A 22,399-nucleotide genomic window follows, 5' to 3' on the forward strand; every position below is an offset into this window, starting at 1 on the left:
GCATTTGAAACCTGTTCCACACATGCTCACTGTGTTTCAATGTTTCATAATGGAAATATTGTGGACTTTCAATTCTGTGAGCTTCCTTCAGTTTTGTTCTTCTTCCCTTGAGTCACGACTGAAATATTTCAGCTGGAAAGCCTAATGACTGTGTACAAGAGAGCCATGTGATTCCTGAATTCATGTTACATGTGTTCCTTCCTTGCCTTCCCAACTGCTCCTGACCTTCCTGGGGCCTCTCCCAGTGGGAAATATACCAGACAGTCTTCAGGAGGCTCTGCTGAAAACAAAGGGATGAAGTCCTAACTTTCCTTTCTTTGCTGTGCAAGTCCTTTGCCTACGTTGGGATACACATAGGTGTACCAAATCATGCCTTTAAAAAGTATATGTACATGAACACCTGTCTGAATCTTTGTTGCTCTCCTCCATGGTCTCACATTTATGGAGACCTGATGCTGAGCAGCAGTGGCAACTTCCTGCTGTAATTAAGAAAGAACATAATGACAAGGAAATGAGAAACAAGAAAAGTATCCCAAGGGTCACAAGATGGTAATGTGCTCTATGAATTTGCTTTAAAGTGATTTGTAATGGGGAGGAGGGATAATTAAACTTGTGTTTCTCTATTTCTCTGCAACAAAATCCCAGGGGCTAACTTAGGTTAAAGCATGTCCCGGTGGGAGTAACATGTAGTGGAAGATTTTTCTCCATGCTGAATTAGACTTCAAAAGAGAATGAGGCAAGGAAGTTCTCTAAAGTGGATGATTACCATATTAGATCCACAGTGCATATTTGACCTTACATGACAACCCAAACAATTCTATGGTTCTATGATTCTGTGAAGATCCATGGACTCAAAGTTTTGGAGGCAGCGGTATAAGAAAGAAAACAGAATAGTACAGCACAGGGCAAGAAACAAATATGTGTTTTTCTCGTTGTGTTAGTGTAATTGCTTCCTAGTTAAACCACATTTCTAGCATTGTATCTGTCTTTTTGTAATGTCTAGGATGTTGAGAAATGCCATTTAACTTTAATAAATTTAAAATTCTATTGGGCTCTGCAGCAAATCTTAACTGACTCTTCAAGGTTCCTCTTCATAGAATCATAGAATGGTTCGAGTTTGGAAAGGGCCTTAAGGTCATCTAGTTCCAACCCTCCCACCATGGGCAGGGATGCCTCCTACAAGACTGTCACCCAAGGCTCTGTCCAACCTGGCCTTGAACACCGCCAGGGATGAAGCATTTACCCCTTCTCTGGACAACCTGTCCCAGTCCCTCACTCTACAATACTCCAAGTGGGATCTCATTTCCCTACATATGATTATTTGGCTTGCTGTCTTCTAATGTCAATCCATGCTGAATTCTAAAACAATAAAAATCATTCAAGTCAGCAACACTTTCATAAGGGAAATGTTCCTATAATTAGGATTAACTCAAAATACACGTTGCTTGTCCTTACTAATTGTCATGCTGTTGTGGTTTAGCCCCAGTTAGCAACTAAGCCTAATACAACTGATCACTCACTCCCCCTTGGTGGATGGGGTAGAGAATGAGAACAGTAAAGGGTGAAAACTCGTGGGCTGAGGCTAAGACAGTTTAACAGGTAAAGTAAAAGCCATGTACACAAGCAAAGCAAAATAAGGAATTCATTCACCACTTTGCATCAGCAGGCAGATGTTCAGCCATCTCCAGGAAAGCAGGGCTACGTCATGCACAGTGGTTACTTGGGAAGGCAAACACCATCACTCTAAACATCCCCCCTTCCTTCTTCTTCCCCCGGCTTTTATTGCTAAGCATGTCATCACATGGTATTGAACATCCCTTGAGTCAGCTAGGGTCAGCTGTCCTGGCTGTGTCCCCTCGCGAGTGCTTGTGCACCCCCACCATACTGGTGGGGTGAGGTGAGGAACGGAAAAGGCCTTGACTCTGTGTAAGCACTGCTCAGCTGTAATGAAAAGATCTTTGCATTATCAACACTGTTTTCAGCACAAACCCAAAACTTAGCCTCATACTAGTTATTATGAAGAAAATGAACTCTACCCCAGCCAAAACCAGCCCACATGCTTATGTAGGACCATGACTCAGCACCATACTATGGGAGCCAGCTACATGAATTTAAACAGCACACCATCAATCTGTAGAAATGACATAAGCCAATATAGCTGTGTGTACAGTAGATAAAACTAACCATCTCTGGGGATTTCTATTCTAGGGAAACCGTTAGAGTACACTGAATAACCCCGTACTTCCTCAAGGCCTTAAGAGAAAACTTGCTGTACGTTTAGAGGACAGGCCCTGTGAAGGCTATTGCCATTAAATTTAGCTTGTCACTGTATTGATTAACATGAGGTTATTTTTGCTTTTGATGTTGGTCCAATTTCTTATATTATAAAATCCTTTAGTACAGTACATAGAGTCTGTTGCAGAAAGTGATTTTTTTTCCTTGCATCATTCCCATCCAGTTTATAAAAGGTAATGGTCTGTGTTTTTGTTATGCTTGAAAATAAATTGAGCACAATCAGAAATAAGTGCTTGTTTAAAAGTCTGCCTTAGCTGAGAGGGAGAATGAAAAACTGACAACTGCTAATCTGAGGATAACAGGTCCACTTAATCTGTGGTTTCCTTTGTGGGTATAGGGTCTCATGGAATCATTGCAGATAATATCAAACACTAATTACCATTTGAGGAGATTTGGGGTAGATTTTCATCTCATGTATATTGATATAGTTCTACTGACTACAATATATTCATTTATATCAGTTGACTACCTGGCAGTTTCTCTTTGAATTTGCTGTCACAGCCAACAATGTATTTTGGAGTGGTAAAAGGTGAGGGTGGAACTGAGATTAAAGCAGCAGGTAAAGAGGAAAAAAATACTTTAAATGTGTGATGGCATCCTGTCCCTTCACCTCAATAAAAGATTTGGCAGTTGCAGGAACCTGATTAGGAGTGCTATGAGGAAAATACTTCTGTCCATTCCTGGTCTGCAGGTGTTGCAGTAGGTATTCTACTGTCAGATAGATAGTGCTTTGAATCAATGTAATTATTTCTTGTAGGAAAAAAATAGTGTTATCCGAGTCGTTTTAGTAGCAATTACCTATCTGTAACAAGCTGGGCACTTGGAGAATTCCATTATATTACTGAGTTTCTGACACTGTGGCCATTAGATTTTCCTTTTTTGATTCCACTTGATGTCAGGTGTATTACATGGTATCTATCTAGTTAATTCCATCTTCAAATGCCATGTGCTTTGAGTGCTTCAGTTTTTGAGACCACTAGGCAAGACAGCTGGCCCTTGAGCACATTGTTTTAGTAGAGAATTGAGAGAATCTGCTCCACTACCCCTGGTGGCAGTGAGGATTCAAAATGACAATGCCCAGTCTGTTGTAGCCCAGGGAACAGAGCTTCAACACAGTAGGAGAGAGGAAGTTTTCATAGAAACCAAAATGATTTAAAACTGAATGAATGAGGGTTATCATACATGAAATATGTTCTACCTGGCAACTTCAGAAACAACAGCTTGGAAATCTAAAAGGAAACAGCATGTGGCAAATATGCCACTTATGTTCATTTCCAGGTAGAAGACTGTATACACAGTTTATTTAGTCTCAAGCTTGCAGGCAGCCAACATCTAGCCATTTAGGTGCAGAAAGATCCACTGGACATTTACTGTGTGTTCTCCCACCCACTCTTGCAGTTTCAGAGTGCAATGAATTGGAGGTGTGAGCAGTCACTATCCCTAGGAGATCATGTACCTCTCATATTTGTCATAGCCACAAAAACCCATGCACTGAACTGCAAATAAGGCACTTACTTTCTTCCAAAAACTTAATGTGAAGGGCTTCTCAAGGAGCCCCCATACATGGTTTGGAGCCCAGAGGAGGTTGACAAAAGGGATTGTGCCAGGGGACTGCATGGAACATGCCTGCTTTCCTAGCCTCCATGGGGATTGCCAAGACACACAAATGGTCTCAGAAGCAAGTTACTTCAGCATTACATTGATTCACCCATATTACTTGGCTGCCTGCTTTCCAAGTGTGGGTCGAGGGTCAATGCCCCTTCTGATGTTCAGACCCTGAAAAAATGGCATTGGTCAGTGGCAGGTGGGGAGCTATACACTCTGCAGGAACATACATTATTTCCTTTTTGCAGTTTGGAATTCCTCTCTCATTGTATTTCCTAAGCCAAATTCTGGTCCCATTCTGTTTGCCACTGAATTTCATATGTTGGATAAGTTTACACAAAAATTACACAGATGTTAATTAAGATATAGTACAGATTTTGGTTTTGTGTCTTAGGGGGCATGAAATACTTGTTTTCCTGTTGCTTTCTATGATTCAGTTCTAAAATACAACTGCTGCAGGAGGCAGCTGATCACATATTTAACAAGCATAGAATGATAATAATTCATTGACAAATAAATTGATGGGCAAAACAGGTTCAGTGAATCACCCAGTCAGGAATGAGTGAAAACTAAAAAAACCCCAATAAACAAAACCCAAACCAAACAAACAGCAACAAAAAAACTCACCACACACAAAAAAAAACCCACAAAAAAAAACAACAAAACAAAACAAAAGCAAAAACAAAGAAAAAAATCCCAACCCATTAGCTAAGGAAAGGAATTCTAATTTGATCATCCAAGATTGGACAGACAAGCTGACCTAAAGGTGAAGAGAAGGGTAATCATTTGAGTAATTATGACATCACCTACTCACATCCCTCAAAAATCCTGTTAAATTAACCTCCTTTGCCATCTCAAACAGGCTGCTGTCTGGTCTCTTCAAGTTCAAAAGACTGTATCTGAACTCCTTACTAGCGTCTTGGGCTGGCACAGACGAGTTAGATGACCCAGCTAACCTAAGGCACAAGGGTTAAACCAAGCGCCATGGCTTCTGCAGACTTATTTTAAAATGATTGTTAAAAAGCAACCTTATATCCTGTTAGATGTAGTACATCTAGTGTAAAAGCAGTGAGCAATGAGATCTCTTCTGAATCCAAGGTGCTGTCTCTGCCCTGTGATTTGCTGCAGCACAGAGATGCCCTGCTTGGTGGCTGCATCAGGATTTCTGCAAGGTGCATCAGTGACTTGGCCAGGATGACTCCTTTAGGTTGCGAACAGAATTTATATTCTCATTGCTTTTTTATTCTTATATGTGGATCTGTGAATGATTTATGCATTTTTCATATGAGAAAATTGTTTGTTTTCAGAAGAAGACTGTGACTAGATGTATTAGCACTCTCCAGAAAGCTGCAGAACAGGATGGTTCATCCCAGGAAGACCTCTAACCCTGGCTTCCTACAGGAAAAGTTCAAAGACTGGCCTAAGGCATTTTGAAGGGAAGCCTCAAAAATGGGGAATTTAGATCTGAAAATAAGGAAATATTTGCTGCAACGTACATAATGGAAACACAGCTTTTTCAACTAGTGGCTCTGGACTGCTGAGTAGCATTGAGCTTATTGTGCTGTACTGAAATACATCCTACCTCAAAACACACCTGAATCTGGAGCAGTGTTCAAATGGCAGTGGTTTGCTTACCTGCTGCTTTCTGACCTGCTTACATTTCTTTTTTTACTATCTAAAGATACATGACTTTGCTGTCAGAAAGGGCTAGAAAATAAAATTGGTGACTTCACCTGCTGCTCTCAGCTCCCTGATGTACCTTCCCTAGGATTTTCTCATTAACTTTTTGAAGTCTCTGCGTTTGGTGGAATCACTGTAGGCGGTTCATAAATGATAGATGAAGTAAATAGCTCCATCCCACGACTGCATGGAGAACAAGAGAAAGAATCAGAATGTGTCTGACTATCACTTGTATGTTAAGTGTTGAGTAATAGCAAGTAGAACCTTTTTGATAAAAGCAAGAAAATCCACAGACTTTTACTTATCTCCTAAATCATTAGCTTTTCTGACAGCAAGACACTTCCACCATTTTGTAGCCCAGCTTTGAGCATACAGGCAGCCAACCTTTAGCCATTTAGTGCAGAAAGGCTCACTGGATATTTTCTCTTTGTGCATCCAGCTGCTCTTGCACCTGAATGAAATTAACTGGTGTATGAGAAGCCTCTGTGCCTAGAAGACCACATTTCTCTTGTCCTTGTTACAGCCATAAAAAATAATGAAGGACTCGGTGGAAAGTAATGCGATGGTAGTGAAAGTCAAGAGGCAGTCTACGTGTCATGGAATCATTTCTCTCTGTTTACCTTTATTAGGTGCACAACCAGGACAGCTGACCAAAACTATCCAAAGGGATATTCCATACCACAGAATATCATGTTCAGTATATAAACTGGAGGGAGATGGCTGGGAGGGGCTGATTGCTGCTCGGGAAGGGGCTGCGTATTAGTCAACGGGTGGTGAGCCATTGTACTGTGCATCACTCAGTGGAGGTTTTTCGTTTGTTTTATTCCTCTCTATTTCCTTTATTAATATTAGTAGTGGTAACATTATTAGTAATGGTATTATTAGTATTATATTTTACTTTATTTCAATTATTAATATGTTCTTAACCCATGGTATTTTTTACCCTTTCTCCAGTTCTTCTTCCCATCCTAGTGGGGCTGGGTGGGAGTAAGTGAGCAGCTGCACGGCACTTAGTTGCTGGTTGGGATTAAACAATGACACAGGGAAGTCATAAGACAGAAAAAAAGCCCTGTATATTTGCTGACATGTAATATGATAATTTCTATGTTGCTTCACATATGTTTGATCTAAGACAAGAGTTTGGAAAAAAATAATAAATGCTATGGGGAAAAAAAATCTATGCCAAGAAAGCTTACTTTTCCTTTAGAAAATATTGTGAGCACCAGCTAAACTTGTTAGCTTATGTAGCAGGACACATATTTTTTGATATGATAGTAGTGGATCAAACCCTAGTCCCAGGCCTGTTCTGTGATTTTTCATGTCTTTTTGTTACACTTTCAACAGCCTCAGCCTACTTTTGAGGCTCTGAACAGCCCCTACAGAAGTGTCCAGAAGCTTGATATTGCTCCACTTCTGATCCCTTTATACTTCTCCAGAACCACACGTGCCCTGATACTTCGTTCCACCAAAACCTCCAAACATGTCTCCACTGTCATTTAGGATAAGTTTTGTGTATTTTCCTATTCCACCAGAATCATAATGTTATGAATAACCTTCACCAAGGTAATCCACATTGTCCTTTAGGAGACATATTCTGGGAATCTGTAAGCAGACTCCTATGGATCTTCTAAGTTTCTCTCCAGTTATGCTTAGAAGGATCACAGGGTGGTATGGAAGGTATAAAAAGGGGACTAAGGCACATGAAAAACAACAAGGTGCTTGGTGACAGCCAGCATGGCTTCACTGAGGGGAAATCCTGCCTGACCAATTTGGTGGCCTTCTATGATGGGGCTGTGGAACTGATGGACAGGGGTAGAGCAGCTGATGTCATCTACCTGGACTTGTGCAAAGTGTTTGACACTGTCCCACACGACATCCTTGTCTCTAAATTGGAGAGACATCAACTTGATGGATGGACCACTTGGTGGATAAAGAACTGGCTGGATGGCCGCACACAAATAGTTGTGGTCAATGGCTCAATGTCCGGCTGGAGACAAGTGGTGTCCCTCAGGGATCAGTGTTCGGACCGATCTTGTTCAATATCTTTGTCGGTGACATGGATAGTGGGATTGAGTGCGCCCTCAGCAAGTTTGCCAATGACACCAAGCTGCGTGGTTCGGTTGATACCCTGGAGGGAAGGAATGCCATCCAGAGGGAGCTTGGCACGCTTGTGAGGTGGGCTGATACCAACCTCACGAAGTTTAACCATGCCAAGTACAAGGTCCTACACCTGGGTCGGAGTAATCCCAGGCGCAGCTACAGGTTGGGCAGAGAAGAGATTCAGAGCAGCCCTGCAGAGAAGGAGTTGGGGGTGTTGGTTGACGAGAAACTGAACATGAGCCGGCTTCAGTGTGTGCTCGCAGCCCAGAAAGCCAACCGTATCCTGGGCTGCATCAAAAGGAGCGTGACCAGCAGGTCAAAGGAGGTGATCCTGCCCCTCTCCTGTGCTCTCGTGAGACCTCACTTGGAGTATTGTGTGCAGTTCTGGTGTCCTCAACATAAAAAGGACATGGAACTGTCGGAACAAGTCCAGAGGAGGGCCACGAGGATGATCAGAGGGCTGGAGCACATCCCTTATAAAGATAGGCTGAGAAAGCTGGGGCTGTTCAGCCTGGAGAAAAGAAGGCTGCATGGAGACCTCAGAGCAGCCTTCCAGGATCTGAAGGGGGCCTATAGGGATGCTGGGGATGGACTATTCATCAGAGACTGTAGTGATAGGACAAGGGGTAACTGGTTCAAACTTAAACAGGGGAAGTTTAGATTGGATATAAGGAAGAAATTCTTTACTGTGAGGGTGGTGAGGCACTGGAATGGATTGCCCAGGGAGGATGTGAATGCTCCATCCCTGGTGGTGTTCAAGGCCAGGTTGGACAGAGCCTTGGGTAGCATGGTTTTGTGTGAGGTGTCCCTGCCCGTAGCAGGGTGCTTGGAACTAGATGATCTTAAGGTCCTTTCCAACCCTAACTGTTCTATGATTCTATGATTCTATGACTGTAGAATTGCCAGTAAAGGATTTCTGGGCCAAGCCTACTTTTCGGGGAAGACTGTAAGCATTGATGTATAAACTAAGAAATCAACAGGTTTAAGTTCGTATTGAAGAAGCTGGTACAGTTTCGTGATTGCATAGAATCATTATCTAGGAGTGTCTACTGCAAATGTCCAGTTCTTTAGAGAAGTTTTACAGTCAATTCTTAAACTACTTGTCCAAATTTGAAAAATAACTGATTTGAAAATCAGGAGACGGCATTTCCATTTTCCTTCAGTGTCACCAGCAGGGTTGTAGGAACTGTGTTGCTACTGTTCAGTCAAGTAGAAAAGCCACAGGTCTGGTCTGTGAAGCATGGCAATATCCCAGAAAATCTTGCAGCTTTGGCCAGACTTCTGTGGGTTTGGTCAGCGTCATCCTGTTCTTGAACAAGCTATTTTCGAAGTAAACTGAAAAACTGTATGAACACCAACATACAGAAAACTGTCAAACTGACCATCCGAATTCAGAAAAGGCAGATGCTGGTAACATCTTAAAGATACATTTTCTCACTGCTTTTCTCACTACTCTTTTCGTCACTACTTTCAAGGCTGCACTACATATGCATAAAGCTTAAATATGCTGTGATTACTGCATGCTTTTCTGAAACATTTGCAGTGAGACTAAATAAAAATGCCACCTTGAATCAGATCATGTGGTGTGCCATCCTACAGGTACAGCACACTCCAGTGTGACACAGAAGAGATCAGTGCACTTCTGCACTAGGTAAATATAGAAACAGAAATAACCCAGTATTTCATACAGTGTGCCAGTTGTAGGAAAGAAACTGCAGCATAAAGCTATTTTTATTAACCTCTTCTTTTTTTCCAAGTTTGTTTTTTTTTCCATTATGTCTCCTCATCCTTTTGTTTTAAGGGACATATCCCACCCAGTGAATTATTTACATGGAGATGGTAGAATGGACAGAAGAATAAATTGAATGTAGAAGAATGATCGATCAAGTCAAGAGTCGAGGTACAAGAAAAGCAGAAACCCCAAACTGAGGCAGTGTGGCTGGGTTGACTGTTGGTGCAAGAAATTAAATGGAACTCCTGGGTATACAAACACAAGTGCTTGAGATAGGTTCCTATGATTTTTCTGCCTCCATGACAGGGATCTTCTTAGTTATAATACATCACTGCTTTTGCAATACCTGGTCACCTGCTCAGTTGCTACAAGCCCTGAAGACCTCTCTAGGGAAGGTAAATAAGTTAATTCTTGAGAAGCCTTTTGTCTGATTTCACATTACATTGGTAGAAAAGTAAAGTGAATGAAAAGATATAGCAAAATGTAATTGAGGAATAGAATCCGAAATAACAAGGAAGAGGAAATTCAGAGTTCAGAATAGAAGAGAGGGACACTGAGACCAGGAAAATTGAATATAATCAGGTTTTACAGCTGAAATAATGTAATGGAAGAGACAGTATCTCTTTGAGGGAGGAGCATTTTCTACAAGAGAAACTTTTCACTGCTGTGGGGTCTCAGTGCTGATTCTGTCCTGCTGAGTACTTTCCTAGGCTCTTCCTTGCTTTGGGTCGTTCATTTTCATATTTCAGGAATTCATGCATTCAGGTGTATTGTTTGTCATGTCTTGGTCACCTGAACAAGAAGGTTTCTGCTGAAGCAAGATATAGATGCTGGAAATGAGAAACCCCCTGAAGTATAGCCATGCCTTCAAGAGCTATGAATGAAGATTTTCACATGGTCATGGACAGTCAGTCATCAATATATTTTCAGTCAAGAAATGAGTAAATAGTGTGATATATTTGAGAAAATAATCAAAGCAGATGAGTGGGATCTTTTGGACACCTCTTGAAGCAACCTGCTGGCCTTTTCTTCAACAGAGTTACTTGCTTAAAAAAAGAAAAAGTGGATTTTTAATTTTAACTTACAGTGTATTTGTATGTGCTAGGTTTAAAAAAAAGAATTTAAAGATTCTTGGGTGAAACTTCAGTTCACATGTGACAACAGAAACTATGAAAGAGTCAGAAGTTCCATCATGACATTATCTTGATGGAAGTGTTCACATTAGTGTTCACATTACAGAATCACAGAATCACAGAATTCTAAGGGTTGGAAGGGACCTCAAAAGATCATCTAGTCCAACCCTCCTGCAAGAGCAGGGTAACCTAGAGTACATCACGCAGGAACTTGTCCAGGCGAGCCTTGAATATCTCCAACGTAGGAGACTCCACAACCCCCCTGGGCAACCTGTTCCAGTGATCTGTCACTCTCACAGTAAAGAAACTTTTCCTGGTGTTCACATGGAACCTCCTATGCTCCAGTTTACACCCATTGCCCCTTGTCCTATCACTGGACATCACTGAAAAAACCTAGCTCCATCATCCTGACACTCACCCTTTACATATTTGTAAACATTGATGAGGTCACCCCTCAGTCTCCTCTTCTCCAAGCTAAAGAGTCCCAGCTCCCTCAGCCTCTCCTCATAAGGGAGATATTCCATTCCCTTAATCATCTTTGTGTCTCTGTGCTGGACTCTTTCAAGCAATTCCCTGTCCTGCTTGAACTGAGGGGCCCAGAACTGGACACAATATTCCAGATGCAGCCTCACCAAGGCAGAGTAGAGGGGGAGGAGAACCTCTCTTGACCTACTAACCACACTCTTTCTAATGCACCCTAGGATGCCATTGGCCTTCTTGGCCACAAGGGCACATTGCTGGCTCATGGTCATCCTCCTATCCACCAGGACCCCCAGGTCCCTTTCCCCTTGACTACTGTCCAGCAGGTCAGCCCCCCAACCTGTACTGGTACATGGGGCTGTTCTTCCCCAGATGCAAGACTCTACACTTGCCCTTGTTGAATTTCATCAAGTTCCTCTCTGCCCAACTCTCCAGCCTGTCCAGGTCTCGCTGGATGGCAGCACAGCCCTCTGGTGTGTCAGCCACTCCTCCCAGTTCAGTATCATCAGTAAACTTCTGAGGGTACACTCAGTTCCCTCATCCAGGTCGTTGATGAAAATATTAAACAGCACTGGTCCCAGCACCGACCCCTGAGGGACTCCACTAGTCACAGACCTCCAGCTAGATTCTGCCCCATTGACCACAACTCTCTGCCTTCTTCCTTCCAACCAGTTCTTGATCCACCTCACTACCTGATCATCAAGCCCACACTTCTTTATCTTATCTATGAGGATGCTGTGGGAGACAGTATCAAATGCCTTACTGAAATCAAGACAAACCACATCTACTGCTCTACCATCATCCATCCACCTAGTTACTTTCTCGCAGAAGGCTATAAGGTTGGTCAAACATGACTTCCCCTTGATAAAGCCATGTTGGCTGCTCTTAATGACCCCCTCATCCTTGATATGCCTAGAGATGGTGTCAAGAATAAGTTGTTCCATCACCTTTCCAGGGATGGAGGTAAGGCTGACCGGTCTAAAATTACACGGGTCCTCCTTCTTGCTCTTCTTATAGACCGGCGTGACATTTGCCATCCTCCAATCCTCAGGCACCTCTCCTGTTTCCCACGCCTTACCAAAGATGATGGACAGTGGCCCAGCAGTGACCTCCGCAAGCTCCCTCAGCACCTGCGGGTGTATTCCATCCGGACCCATTGATTTATAGATGTCCAGAGTGCTTAACTGATCCCTAACCCAATCCTCATCCACCAAAGCAAACTCCTCCTTTATCCTGACTCCTTCTGGGGCTATAGGAATCTGGGTCCCCCGGGGAGAGTCTGCAGGAGTAAAGACAAAGGCAAAGAAGGCATTCAGCACCTCTGCCTTGTTTATATCCTCTGTCTCCAGGGCACCCACTTCACTCAGCAGTGGGCCTATACTGCTGCTTGTGTTAGTTTTATTCGCTATGCCCTTTCTATTGTCCTTGACCCGCCTTGCCAGATTAAGTTCCAAGGAGGCCTTAGCTGTCCTAATTGCTTCCCTACATCCTCTAACAGCTGTCCTATATTCTGCCCAAGTGGCCAGCCCCTCCTTCCATAATCCATAGATTCTCTTTTTCCGTACGAGTTTGCCCAGCAGTTTCTTGTTTAACCATGCTGGTCTCCTGGCTCCCCTACTTGACTTCCTACTCATTGGCACACTCTGATCCTGAGCTTTGAAGAAGTGGTCCTTGAACGCTGACCAACTATCTTGAGCCCCTTTACCAGCTAGTACCCTTTGCCATGATACTTCCCTCAGCAATTGATTGAAGAGGCCAAAGTTTGCCCTTCGGAAATCCAGAAATGTGGCCTTGCTAGGTATTCTATTCCTCCCACACAAGATCCTAAACTCCACCATCTCATGGTCTGCTTTAAGTAGAGGTTCAGAGCTCACTTGAAGTGTCTTGTACGCAGGCAACCCCTTCAGATGGTTACCTAGAAGTAGGAGGAAAATCAGACTCTTCCAAAAAGATGTTGAGCTCATTTTCCACCTTTTAAGTATGTGTTCTTAACTCTAGTGTTTCTTATACATTTTATTTAAATGAACTGCAAAGTTTTCTTATAATGCATTATTAGTACTAAGTCAGTGAGTTTTTCCTGCCAATCTGTACTGTTCTTTTTGGCACAAATATCCTCAAGCACATAGTATAAAACAAATTGATTGTTTAGACACTTCTAATCCCTGACATAGTACAGATGAACTTGATCAATCTGTGTTTTAATTGAAATTGAAAATTAAATAGAAAAGCAATGGAAAATATTCTGTTCATCTGGCAACTTATATAAACTGGTGTTATTTTAGCTATCACACATTAGCTGATCTATTGTAAATGTCATAGATGAGTATATATTTGTAATTACCCACAGATATATATAATGTGTGCATCACTCTGATCTGGGATGTGAACCAGCGCAGAAATTCAATAAGATATGTGGAGCTTAAGAGAAGGAGCTCATCAGAGCCTACATGTGATCAGTTACCATCATGTAAATTTGTATTAATTGTATGCATACATTAGATGCCAGCAAATGTACATGTACACATGCCCAACTTGGAATCCTGGTATAGTACAGAGTACAAAAACATAAACCTCTAAATGATTCACAGAATCAGATTCAGTTGCAGCATCCTATTTCTGGCAGAAGTAACGATCTTAATAAAGCCTCAGGGCCTTGGTATGAGAGAATTTGGTATTTTATATTTTAAGCATAGACCTAAAATACTGACTACTTTTGCATTATGACAACTTACACCAGGAAATGAGAGATGGCACCAGATAATGTCTGTCTTGAACAGTTGTCCAGGTGGAAAGCATGATCTCCTGTGGGACTCAGCAAGGAAGGAAGAGATGTCAACTAGTTAAGATGAATCAAGGTAATAAGAACAGAACTGTACTAGAGCTTCAAAATTTGGTCCTGGTCTTAGAATTCAAGCATTGATATATTCTAAGCAAGTCTGTTCTGCACACTAAAATGGCAGCAAAAGCAGACCCAGCTACCTCCATGCAAGCACAGTGTAGGAATTTGGACCTTTCCAAGAGCTACCAAGCACTTATATACTGGAGTAGGTAAGTTCTCCCCATCATGTATGGACAAAGGCATCCATAACGTGGCTAAAATGTCAGTCTCTCCCCAATGTGTAACAAGGGTAGATTTAGTCATGACTGGGAATGCACTTTGGTAATCAAGTAACTCAAAGTATGAGATCAGGATCAGGACAGAAATCTGTCTCAGCTTCTGCACAGATATCTCTGTGAACAGATGTAGCTAGATATAGTTGATATAGATTTAGATCTACTGTGAACAGTGAAATTTTTGAGCACTTATATTCTCCAGAGTCACAAGCGTAATTTCATGGAAATTGCATGTACACCTATTGCTTGAGCCTTCTTTTAGAAATCACCATACTTACTTGTATTTGCATTAGCAGCCTCGAAATTATCCTGCTTAACTCTTTCAAAGCATAGGACTTCAGGTTATTTTCTTCAATATATCCCTACTCTGAGATCTTTGGAAGACCAAGGCAGGTAATATAATGCCTAGGTTTATTGTGTGGAACAGAGCAGCTACAAGCTAGGACATGTGGCACCAGACTGTCAAATTATTGTTTGGGAAAGAGCAATTTTGCATACAGTTAACAACCTCTATTTCCTCAGTCACATCTCCAGCAGTTTATGTCCTTATTTGGAGACATATAGCCCGCTCAAGTGGTGTAATATATGCTCTGAGAACTTTGCAATAAATAGTTGAGTCCTAATGGGAGCTACCTGAGAAATTTTAATCTTAATCACTAACTGTAATGGCTTGGTGGCTTATGCCTTGAGGTTAATGTAACTGCCATATCCAAACACTGGTTCTGTTCTTCCAGACATAATGAGTCCCTTGCACAATATATGAAGATCTCCACCTTGGCATCATGCCATCTATTACAGCTGTACTCAGTTTATAAAGCAGTTCTGTAGGTTGCTTAAATTTTTTTTTACATACACCCATGTCACAGTTTAAAGGTAAAAACTCTACTTATTTAGCTCACAACGTAACATTTTCAGGTCAGAAAATGGGGTTGAATGGGTCCATGCAGTGGAAAGTTTTTATGGAGAGAACAGCATCTCCCATAAAGCACAGAATTTATGGCAACCAGCCCTGATCACATGCATCCTCCACCATGGGAATTTATGTGGATGTGAGAGCTGTCCTTCTCTTAGATTGTGTCTTCATGCTCATTTAAGCACAGCAGCTCACATTAACTAAAGCTGGTTAGAATGAGCCATCTTTCTTTTGAAGAGCAATTTGCTTTTGTAGACTGCTTGGTTATCTCCATGCTGTGTTTTTCTCAGCTGGGCCAGGCTCAGCCTTTAAAGCCTTTTCCCATACAAGCAGAGCAGCAGAGCTGTCCCACTCAGTGCATTCCTCTTGCTGGCTGCAGTCTGGGAGCTTTTCCCAGTTTCCCCTGCCACAGGGCAAGCTCTCTCCCAGGACTTCTACTCCCCTGGGGCCTGCCTGTGCCTTCACATTTTCTAAAGCCAACCATTCCCCAGGGGAGGTTATGATACATCATTGTAGGTTTTTATTTCCCATTATCCTCTGGGGTCTGAAGTACACCAGGAAGAGTACAAAGTTGACCAACTTGGTTTGAAAAATATCCTATACAGTGCTGTTTGTACCATAGATTTCTTGTGCATTGATGATTCATGGAAGAAGACCATGATGTATCATCAAATTAGGTCTATTTATGACTATCATACTCTGGTGTGTCCTTTGGTCAGGGTTTGTAGCAGATGTTTTAATGGTTTGTCAGAGAGCAAAGACCATGATCTGAATAATATTGTTTTCTGTAGTAATTGCATCTTACTAGAAGAAGAGTCTTTGAAGATCCTCTTTGGCCTATAATTTTCTTTCTGTGGTTATCATTTTATATACTCTTGTTACTATGGATTTTTTTGGACTCGCAGGAACGATAGTCCCACACATTACTTTGACACATTTTAAAATGTTCCATTGCTACATCTTTCATTCATTTCTAGCAACTGAAGTTAATAGAAACCAGACACTACCAAATATTTATGTGACATACACAATACTAATGACTGATCCCTTAATATCACCTAATAGCAAGCTATCACTGAAAGTCAACCAATTTGATGATGAGAAAAGTATCTCTTCATGGGGAGAAAGAAGAAAAATGCAAAAATTAAAAGCAAGAAATTAATCTGGTACTTTGTACAAACACATGTAAGGACTTAATTGAATTATCATTTGAGCAGAGCAAGTAACATGAAGCAACTAACCTATTTAAATTTAGCCTTTTTCATTTCATAATTTGGTCATGAGCTGCTTAAATGTATACTTGAAATAGTATATTATGCACAAAATATTTGGGTGAATAATTCTAGCCAACTCTTGTAAAGCACTCGAACTAAACCTACCCGTATTTGAAATGTCAGCCCTCTTTTGACTTCAGTCAGGGAAGGCATTTAATAGGCAACTCTTTATAAATAGCTGAAAGTAAAGGTCTGTTGTGATTTCCATCTTCCTTTCTTATTCTGCTTATTAAGCAGGAGTAGCACGATGAATTGGCTTAGCTGTCGTGATTCCAGTTTTGAGTTAAATTTCCAGATGCCCAAAACATAACGATACATATCTTACACTGCTGATCTATTTTGAACTCTAAAATGTAGCTCAAGCTGACATGTAGGCACCTCCTGAGCTCCCCTGGGAGAGGTAAGTACCTAGCAAGGGTGATTCTTGATGATCACGAGGAAAGTGGGATGAGCCCACAATAAGGGCTTTTCGGTATACAGGGAATACAGGAAGGAGTAGACATCTACATTTTATGCAGTGCCATTTAGATGGGGGATTCTTGTGTGCTGTATATAATAATGGGTTGATCTTGTGTCACTTCCATAACCCCGAGAGCTTTCGTTAGCAGGTCTACTAACAAGATGTGTCATGTTGAGTACTGGGGTGTACCTATCACACATAGAGGAGGCAAAAGTGTGCCTTGGCTTCTGGTCTGGAAAACTCTAAGCACTGAGTTATGAATATAGAGGGAAGCAGACACAAATACTGTGCACAGTGGCACAGACTATGTATCACTGAGCTTCTTAACCCATCAGTCTTGCTGAGCAAGCTTATGAGAAGTCAGTGGTACATAATCAGAACATAAAGTCAAACCAGCATTTGACTCACTGTTAAGTTTCTCCACAAGTGCTGAAGACTTAGGCGTCAAAACTGTTCAGTGGGAGTGTTACACGGTGAATTTATTCCTGGATTTGTGAAGGCCAAAGAAATTCTAGGGAAAAGTTGAAATGTTTTTCTAACAGGAGATGACAGACAGGACTGTGATATGATTTTCATGCAGCGCTTTAAGTTTTCCAGGCTGCTAAGGAAGCTTTCTCAGTCTGAACCAGTCTGATCATGCTGATCATGTCTCTATCCACTAGGAGTATCTAAAGCCAATTTTTCTGAGAAATCCTTGAAAAATCTTTAAAATGACCTTAAGTTACAAGTTAACCTATGTATTCTAAGTAAAGGTCACAAAACCTTTCAAATGTATTGCCTATAATGGGAATTCAGTGGCTAAATCTCTCTGCTGTGCTGTGAAAATACACCCTTATCAATAGTCTAACTATTTCTCTGCTTCCAACTGCAGATGAGTGACCTTAGGATCAGAACATTTTTAACCCAAGTATTTACTGAATTAGCAACAAGGAAAATATTATATGGTTCTCAGTGTTCATTTTACAAGGTTTGCCATCATTATGATGGTCGAGTCGTGCAGAGGAAAAAGGAGTTCTATCGGACAGGCAATAGGAATTTTACAGCATGATTAAAGTGTTTATGTACTTTACAGTTCTAGAAGGAGTTTAAGGTTAGCATTAATATATATTTGTATTACCAAGACATGCTGGCAATTTTTAGTTCATTTTTTATTAATGAGACACTTTCAAATTTAAATTTGTAGTAGCTTGGCTTGGTTTGAGTGTGCCCCCCTTCCCTCCTCCCAAAAGCGTGCGCTGATTCTGAGCCATAAAAAGTGTACAGTGCCTTGAAATGCCTTATCAGCAGGCATATATAGATTTCAACAGTGTTCTTTCTAGTAATTATATGAAGAACATATCTAACATGTTAGATAGGAGATTGTTTACTGGTGCTCTGCAGTGTATTTTCCATATCATCCCCCATGGATATCTGGTCCACCAATGGAGAGGAACTTATCCTGTGAAACTGCTGCCTCAGCTACCCTAAATACTATTCTACAGGGAATTTGATAATTCATTCCTCATAACAGTGCTCCTGCAAAGGCATTCTTCTGCCTTAGGTTAACTGCATCAGGAAGAACGAGGTAAAGATCTCTTTTGAAAGACACTACAATTTCTTGGGACGCTGGTGAATTAAATAGATCATCAAATATAATTAACATTATTTTCCTAAATTATTATTTGCACTTTTTCATTTCCTGGTTATTTCCTAGAAAAAAATGTTGCTGTTAACTCTCCAGAAAAATTGCTAATGCTAAACATTAACATTTTTTCTACTTAACAGATTTTAAATTCATCATTTGGATTACATATCACTAAGCATAAAAGTTTCCTGAGACTCAAATGGAACTGTGACTCATTTCCCCTGCTCGTAAATCCAAATGAACCAACTGCATCAGACTGAAGTGTTTCATGCTGTTTGCTTATACTTGCTCAAAACTACTCCATAACCTTCAGTTTCAAATGTCCTTAACCTGGGAATGAGCAGACCACATCAAGCAGTGTAAGGACTGACTGAGATGTTTGTGTTTACTCAGTAGCTAAATGCATCTCTCTATCCTTTCTGAAACACTTGTACAGTTATTCAGTATTTTTCATCCTTGTTTGACCCTGTTTGTCTTAACAGTTGACTGGGAGCAGATGTGGAAAAAAAATATTATTTTCACAAAATTTATAGCCTATCATGAGTGAAAAATCCCACCAGGAATTTTTGTCTTAATTTTATTGTCATCAGTAATTACAGCTGCTCATCTGAGGTTTTATTTAAGTTTGCAGACCTCTCTAACTTTACCAATCAAGTGTCTAGCCTTTCCCTGGTGTTCTTTGCACCCTCTGGAATTAACATACCCTTTTTTCCAGGTGTCAAAAATCTGACATTGTTCTTCAGACTTTGCACATGCCCTCTCTTTTACTTTTGTCATTTACAAGCAGCCCTTTGCACCCATTTGCTTCCTCCTGCTGTCCCACTTCAGCACCCTCACCAGACTTAGTCATCTGAGAATCTCTCTTGTGAAAAGCTAGTGGGGGCTGGCAATACTGAGGTGAAAGACAAAATTATTTTCAACTTATAAGCTCTGGTCATAACCCATAATAAGATTCTTTATTATATGTCACCCTGACCCATATTATTTCCAATAAAAGTCATATAAGAACTGCTTATCTAACACGTTATTTAAGAAAAATAAAACCAGGGAATTTAGCCTTTGAAAAAAACAGGCACAGAACTAAGAGAGGGAGACTTCTGGGGGGAAAGCTTATTGCTAAGAATTAAACCTATAATATGTGAGCAGTAGATACCAGTACTGTAATTAGAGATTATATTAATAACAGCATTAAGTTATTTAAGTCACAGAGACCTTTCAAGAAATTACTAGTAAACTAAAAAGTAGACCAAGGATCATCTTATTTAATTGTCAGTGTTTTATTCACAGTTTCTCAAGCATCTTAGGGAGACAGAAATATAGTCCTGAAAACTCTCCTGTGTACTTAAGGTATCAGTTGCACGCTGCAGATAAGACAGAAAAAATCCAGACCTGTGTGAGCAGGAAATTTGTCCCAGTTGATAACTAGCAGCTTAAACAATATATAGAGTTAACTCTTCTCTTAATATGCTATGTTCTTCAAGTTTGGATATCTGTCCCTGGATCTGGCTGCCTTTATACAGAACCTAAATTAACAGGATCAGCATTTAAGTAGAAGAGAGCAGCTGCCATCTCCTCCACTTTCAAACCTGTAGGTGCTCCAGCCTCTGGAGAAAGCAAATTCATACAAAACCAGAGTGTACTCTCGAGAAGACTGGAATCTTTTCAGAGAAATCTGGGCATAAGTAGGAGCACGCATTTCTAGTGTTTTCGCCTGCTCTTATGAAGGTAGGACTTTCCACTTCATAACAATGTGGACAGCTAACAGACAAGCATTTCCTCAGCAACTTACACCTTGTAAGTATGAGGGGCTGGGGGAAAAAAGACTGTTTCAGGAACTCTGCAGTATTTCACCTGGAAGATATGCAACGATCGATGAAAGATATTTCCTACCTGTACATCTTTCCTGAAGACATGATTAACATGCAGAATTCTATGTCAAGGGTATAAGTTTCTATTAGATGCAATTGTGTATCTTTAAGAAGACACACCCTCCCCATCACACACACACACACACGTAACTAGTTCTATTAAATTCAGTAGGGTTTCTCACTGGGGTCAGCAGAAAACAGCCCATAAATTATTTGCAAGAAAGAAGAAAGCAAATTATAATTCAACAATTCAATACAGAACATATTGCTTTATATAGAAATAGTTGGATTATAGCTGTCTGAGACTAATTGGTTCATGCCATTCACAATGATTTATTTATTAATGTTGCTGATTTGCACACATACACAGCACAGAAAAGCTTCATATATAAAATCGACAAACACATTTAATTTATTGATTTGCAAATGACAAATTTATTTGGTCTAAAATGTTTATTGCTTTGTAACAATGAAATATTCATTTTCGTGTGTAATGTAAAGTCTAGATGAGCACTTAAGCAGAGGCAGCAGAACTGCTTACACTGCTTGGTGAAAGTCTATCAAGCTTTCAACCTTATCTTTATTTTGAGGGGTTTATAGCTAGGTCATAAAAAATGAGTTTGGGATGAGTCTTCTTTTTAAGACAGTCATGTATCTACTGTTTGACATCTCAGCCAGAAGCACTTTTAAGCACATTCACAGAACAGATTGGTCACAGTTAGGCAGTAGGTATTTAAAATAAATAGCCATTACTGTAACTGTAGATTTATTTTGGTCTATAATTTCTGCAATTGGCTATTTTCTTCTTTGTTTTTATTTAAAAAATGTGTTTATTGAAGTATAATAAAATGTATTTTAAAAGTGCTGCCTGCTTTATAGACATGCAAAGTGTTGACTTGAGGCTTGATGGTTCTGAAGACAGTGAGAGTATTTCCATGACTCGAAATGTTAATGAGTTAATTCCCTTTAGCACTGGGGCAGAGAAACATTCAAGGATATCACAGGAGTGTATCCCAAAAGTCTCTCCATCTGGTGATAAGAGACATTTCAAGGCTGGCAAAACATTTGTTTTTCATTCTCAGCGAAGTAACAGTCCTAAATGTAGGTTTGGCCTGAACAGATAAATTGTGGTATAGCAAAAAAGTAAAAAAAAAAAAAACAAAAAACCAACAAAACCAATCATTTTAGGCTTGACTGTTAAACATATCCAGGGATCAAGATTTAAGAAAGGGTAATTAGAAGCTGGCTTTACCAGGAATAGGGAGGTGTGGACAGTTTCATATCTTCACATATGACATCCAAGTTGAAATAGTATCATGTTTTTTCAACTGCAAACAGGTGAGATCTGATCACAATTGGAAGGCCACTGTAGTTAACAGTTAATAGTATTGCTATTAAATCTCAGGGGATTTCCTTCAGACACGCCACACTTTTTATTTAACTCTGTCCAATTCTGAATTTTGTTTTTATTATGAAACAACGTGATGAAGAAACACAATTGAATGGAATTAGATACACAGGGTCATTTATGTCTCTGTTGATTTGCTGTGATTTCAATAAATTTCAATAAAATGCCTGAGTCATGAGATATCACTGAGGGGTAGATTAATCTGGTTCCAGAGATTGGCCAAGGTATTTCCAGTTATGCAGATAGACCCAACAGAGTATGACCTCAGTCATACCACACCTCAAAATACAGATTTTTACCTATTACATGCACTTGTTTTCTACATTTCTTCAGTCTTTGTGCTTTTCCAGACACATGAACCTTCTGAAACTGTCTACTGATGCATATAACTAGCTTTGTAGTTACTATTAGTATAGCAGCTAGGACTGCCTGGAACCTCAAAAGCTGAGTACCTGCCCAAAGCCTAGTGCCAGAAAGCTTACAATATAATGAAAGACAGCGAAGGATACAATAAACAAACTGGAAAATTACAAAGTGAAAGGGAAAACATGGGATGAAGAGAAACTTATAATGACTAAGGTAAGTGCTAAAGAATAGTTAAAAATTGAATAAATAGTGCATTTGTGAATCCTACTGCTAGCTTCTTTACCAAAGGACATTCTACACAAACATTAGGAATTGTAGCTCAGAGACATTATTTGGGGAACATGACA

Source organism: Pezoporus wallicus, unplaced genomic scaffold, assembly GCF_028554395.1.
Source record: "Pezoporus wallicus isolate ANWC-B61680 ecotype Strahan unplaced genomic scaffold, APGP_CSIRO_Pwel_v1 scaffold_2584, whole genome shotgun sequence".
Lineage (NCBI taxonomy): Eukaryota > Metazoa > Chordata > Aves > Psittaciformes > Psittacidae > Pezoporus > Pezoporus wallicus.